Source organism: Sturnira hondurensis, unplaced genomic scaffold, assembly GCF_014824575.4.
Source record: "Sturnira hondurensis isolate 20B ecotype Veracruz unplaced genomic scaffold, ASM1482457v3 Scaffold0002463, whole genome shotgun sequence".
Classification (NCBI taxonomy): domain Eukaryota; kingdom Metazoa; phylum Chordata; class Mammalia; order Chiroptera; family Phyllostomidae; genus Sturnira; species Sturnira hondurensis.
The window spans coordinates 1-5,738 of NW_028075094.1; positions in this window are offsets into that span (position 1 = coordinate 1).

The following is a 5,738-nucleotide window of genomic DNA, read 5'->3' on the forward strand; positions in this document are numbered from 1 at the left end:
GTGTGCATTGAAAACTGTACCAGTGATCCTGCGAAAAGGAGGTTTCCATTCACAGCTTCTAATCCAAGGGCCCTTCCCATAACATTCAGCATGGTTGGATAACATCCCATGTGTGAACTAGTCACCTAGTTCAGGTGTGGGAAATGCTGCCCATGACCCATTCCCCATAAAATCTCATAAGGGCTTTCTTCATACTGATGTGTTGTATTTATTAGTTGGGGATGCTAATGCAGGTGATGTGTATTCTGTGAGGAATCATCAGGATGTAGAGTCACAATTTTTACACCTTTCCCCTGTGTGTATCGGACTTCAGTGAAAAGTGTATAGGAAAACTTCAGATACATGCTAATGAGGGTAAAAAGGATGTAATGTTGCTAATATCAAACTGTAGTTCCTAACAGTAGTGCAAAATTGAGCCTGCGAACCACAGGATCGCGGTTCGGTTCCCAGTCAGGGCACATGCCTGGGTTGCAGGCCGGTTCCCTGCAGGCCAACTCCCAGCAGGGGACACACCAAAGGCAACCATAGATTGATGTTTCTCTCCCTCTCTCCTTTCCCCTCTAAAGATAAATAAAGAAATAAAATCTTTAAAAAAATAGTACAAAATTGATAAAACAAAAATAAAAGTCTGGAAAGTTTAACACTTCTTCCTCAATGATTGACACACAAAATAGACAAAAAGACATACAGGTGGTGATATTTTAATAATAAAATTTTGATTTAACAGATGAAAATGAGAGAGTAAATATAAGACAGAAACAATACTTTTTTATGCTGCTAACTATATTTTTCCAAAAATATTTATGGAATATTTATAAAAATTGATTATGTAGTCATCTGAAAGAAAATATTAATAAATTCAAATATATGGAAATCAATAACATAACATACTTTGCAACAAAACTGAAAAATAGCAACCAAGTATGGAAAAAGACAGCTAACGTCTCCAAAACTTCTAGGTAATCTGCAAGTATCTCCATGTTTACAGGAAGTCAGAAGTGAAATACAGACTACTAATAAATATATTGTAAACTAAGTAAATGCATTTTCATTCATTAATGTGTCCAAAATGTGCTCTTGGTCCTTTGCTGAAACCTGCTGCACCTTCTGCACTCCTCATCCAAGGTAACAGCAGCTTAAAGCTTCTAGTTTCACAGGCCAAAAGCCAAGGAATCAATTTTTTTCTCCCAAAGCATATCAAAACCATAACCTGTCTGTGGCTCCATCTTCAAAATACAGTGTTAAAAAAGGACACTAGTTCACTGTTGGTGGGATTGCAGACTGGTACAACCATTATGGAAAATAGTATAGAATTTTCTAAGAAAACTAAAAATGAATATGCCTTTTGACCCAGCAATTCCACTCTTAGGAGTATATCCTAAGAACCCTGAAACACCAATCCAAAAGAACCTATGCACCCCAATGTTCATAGAAGTACAATTTACAATACCCAAGAGTTGGAAGCAACGTAGGTGCCCATCAGTAAATGAATGAATCCAAAACTATGATACATTTACACAATGGGATTCTATGCAGCAGAAAGAAAGAAGGAGCTACTACCCTTTTCAATGGCATGGATGGAACTGGAAAGCATTATGCTGAGTGAAATAAGCCAGGTGGTGAAAGACAAATATATGATCTCACCTTTAACAGGAAGCTAAACAACAAAACAGACAAGCAAGCAAAATATAACCAAAGACATTGAAATACAGAACAGGCTGACAGGGACCAGAGGGCTGAGGGGAGGGAATTTCAGGGGAAAAGGGGAAGGATTCACAGGAACAAGTATAAAGGACACATGGACAGAAACTAAGGTGGGGGGGTGGGCAGGAGGTGGGGAGCACTTGGAGGGTGGGCTGGGATGGGAGTAAAAGAGAGATAATTGTACTTGAACAATAATTAAATTTAGAAAATGCTTCAAAAATGCAGTGTTAAAAATCCTCACGTTTTGTAGCCATGGCCAGGTGGCTCATTTGTTTGGGGCATTGTCCTGCACACCAAAAGGCTGCTGGTTCTATCTCCAGTCAGAGCAGGTATGGGAGGCAGCAACATATGTTTCTCTCTCTTTCTCTTCCGACCTCCCTCACCCCCTTCCTCAGTCTCTAAAATCAATAAAGCAGCCCTGACTGGTATGGCTCATTTGGCTGAGCATCATTCTACAACATGAAAGTTTGCCAGTTTGACTCCCACTCAAGGCACATGACAGAGTTTCAGGTTCCATCCTCATTCAGAGTGTGTGAGAGAGGCAATTGATTGATATGTCTCTCCCTCTCTTTTTCTCTCTCTCTAAAAATAAATAAGTAAAATCTTTTTTGAAGTAAAATCAATAAAACATTTGCAGGTGAGAATTTAAAAAATTGTCACCTTTACTAAATCTAAGCTTCTGGTCCAAATTACTTCCTTCTCTCATTGGATAATTGCCATAATCTCCAAATTAATCCTTCCTTTCCCCTTCCTTCCTTCCTTCCTTCCTTCCTTCCTTCCTTCCTTCCTTCCTTCCTTCCTTCCTTTTCCTTTTTCAAAATAGTTCCATAGCACCCTATCCCATTCACTGTTGAAGCCAAACTCAAAAAATGTAGATTGAAGATCTGTTATCACGTCACTCTCTCGGCTCTCTGGGCTCATCTTTGACACAACACTTCCACCTTGTTCACTCCCATTCAGCCATGCAGCTGTTTTGCTCTTTCTCACACCCATGAGCGATGTTCTCATCTCACAGCTACTGCCTTTGTTTTGTCTCCAAATATGGACTACGCTCTCAGAAATCTCTAACTCCCTTACATCCCTTTGCCCGAGGTGCATCTTCTCCATGAGATCCTCCCAAATTAACCTCTTTAAAATTGAACCCCGTCCCCTTAGGCCTGCCATCCATGAGGTTGGCTTGTAGCCTTTGGTCGAAGCAGATCCTGAATCCTCAGGCCCCTGTCCCAGGCGCCAGATGTGGGGGCAAATTTGCCTGCAAGTCCCCTCATCTTCCACGGGTGAAAATGAAACTACCAAGACATGATCTGCGTGGGGAGGAGAGGTAGTCAATCTCTCAGAGGAGAAAGACCAAGAACCTTTTCTTCAATGGCTTTTTACTAGGTTCAGAACACACAGGAATACAGGTAAAACTCACCAATCAATGTCAGGAAGCAAGGATCAAACAATAGATAACATTTCAAAGAAATCTGAGGGCTTAGTCTAAGTCAGTGTCTGTCAGGTAAGGGGGTTGCAAAACCTTTGGGAGACATACTCCTTTCCTGCTCGGACTCTTATCATATGAATGAAAGCTCTCTTAGCAAAGCGGGCTTCACACAACTTTTCGAATTCTTTCTTAAGCCCGATCACCCTGGAACCTGCTCTAGCAGGCAAAGGGCTGCACCACCTTCCCCATCATAGGTTTTTAGGCTTAAGTGGAGTAGAGCCAGGAAGCCCTTCTCCCAGATGAAAATGGGGACTCAGGCTATGTCAGAATAGCCGGGGGGGGGTGGGGGGTGGGCAAGGGTCCATCACCTCCTCTTTGCTGCAGCCCCCAAAGTTCTTCCTTGAGAGCCTCCCAAGTGATGGTGTCTGGCTTAAGTTGCCCCTCCTCTGGGGGATCTTATTGGTCACTGACTAACTGACCATGCATTGGGGCAGAGATGGATGAAGCAGAAGCAGCACTGCTGCCAGAGATGAGCTTTGTCTCCTTAGTGGCTCACATTCTGGAGGTCGCTCACTAAGCCTTATCCATGGGGGGCCAGTTACAATTTCTGAAACAAGGCAGAGTGGTTCCCAACAAAGTTTAAGTTCCATGAATGAGGTTCAAAGATAATTCAGTGCATAACCAAAGAAGTTATCTTATGCCAGGTTGAAACTGCAGTTGGGAAAATCTAAAGATTTGACACGTGTGATTTTTCCATGCTGGGGCCCTGGTATATGCAGTCTGTATTGCTGCCCATTTTTTGCCTAGTTTATCTGCATGAGAATGTGTGACCCCTGTCAGCCCCCAGTCGCCTGCACTCCCAAATCTGGCTGCCACTGCCTTTTCCTGCCTTGATTTCTCTCCCCTGGCCGCCAACTCTGCCCCTCTTATCGGTCTGGTTGAATGGTTGTCAGATTTCCATACACTTTAATTTTCTCTCTGTTTTGGTTGTGTTTTTGTTTCTAAATCTTTGTTGTCCTTAATTTTGGTTGTGCAAGGAGGCACAGTATTTCCACCTATGCCTCCATCTTGGCTGGAAGTCCATAAAATCTGTTTGGTTGTTTCTTTCTTGCCTCTGGTCCACTCCATTGATTTGAGTCCCAGTTTTCTTTCCATTGCTATTGGTTCCCTGTGCATTTTCCTTCATTTCCCTTAGTATAGCTTCAATTTTTTCATCTAATCTGCAACCAAAATCAACCAGTTCTGTGAGCATCCTGATTACCAGGGCTTTGAACTGTGCATCTGATAGGTTGGCTATCTCTTGGTTGCTTAGATGTATTGGCTCTAGGGCTTTGATATGTTCTTCCATTTGAGCCATTTTTTTCAGTGTGGTAACACCTGTTATGTATGAGTGGTGGAGCCTTAGGTGTTCACCAGGGCAGGACAACCCAGTTGCTTGGTTGTGATGTTGTACGTGGGGGCAAGGTCAGAGAGGAAACAATGGCACTTGCTCCATTCTCTCTTGGGTGCCAGTCTTTTGTGCCACTTTTCACAAGCAAATTGGGCCCTTCTGGTGCTGGTTTCCAGGTGGGTGGGCTTGTGTACGTTCTAGGACCCTGTGGGTGTCCAAGAAACTCTCTATGAGGCTGGGAGTCCCTCCCGGCACCTCAACCCCCACAAGTGTTTTCAATTGGTGCTTTTAGGCTTTCCTTCCTGGAGCTAGGGCCCTGGGTTGCATGGTCTGTCTTGCTGCCCATTTTCTCCTGGTTTATCTGTGGGCAAATGTGGGACCATGATCAGCCAGCCACGCTGGGTGCCTCACTGGGTCTGCTTGGTGGCTTGGGGTCTGCCAAACGCTGTCTGCACACCTGGGTCACCAGCCACTGCTTTTTCTTTCATGACCCCTGTCCGCCAGCCGCTGACTTTGCCCCTCTTATCAGTCTGGATGAATGGCCGTCGGGCTTCCGTACAGCTCAGTTTTCTGTCAGTTCTGATTGTTTTTTTCTTTCCACATTTTTGTTGTTCCTAATTTTGGTTGTGGGAGGAGGCACAGTGTGTCTACCTATGCCTCTATCTTGGCCGGCAGTTTTATTTCTTTCTTGATCTCATTGTTGATCCATTCATTGTTTACTAACATGTTATTTTGTTTGTTTCTTCACTTTTTTGTTCTTTAGTTACAGTTTTCACATCTTTTCCCCCATTGCTCTCCCCTGCCCTACTCCCACAATCAATCCTCACCCCACTGTCCATGCCCATCAATCCTCTATTCCTGTTCCTTGGTTTGCCCCTTCACCTTCTTTCCCGTTATCCTCCTCCCACCTCCCCTCTGGTCACTGTCAGATTATTCTATATTTTCATATCTCTGGTTCTATTTTGCTCAGTTGTTTGTTTTGTTGGTTAAGTCCACTTATAGGTGAGATCATGAGGTATTTGTCTTTCACTGCCAGACTTATTTCACTTAGCATAATACTTTACAGTTCCATCCATACTGTTGCAATAGGTAGGAGTTTGTTCTTTCTTTCTGTTGCATTGTATTCCATTTTGTAAATGTGCCACATTTTTTTTGATCCACTCATTTACTCACAGGAACTTAGGCTGTTCCCAGGACTTGCCTATTATAAATAATACTGCT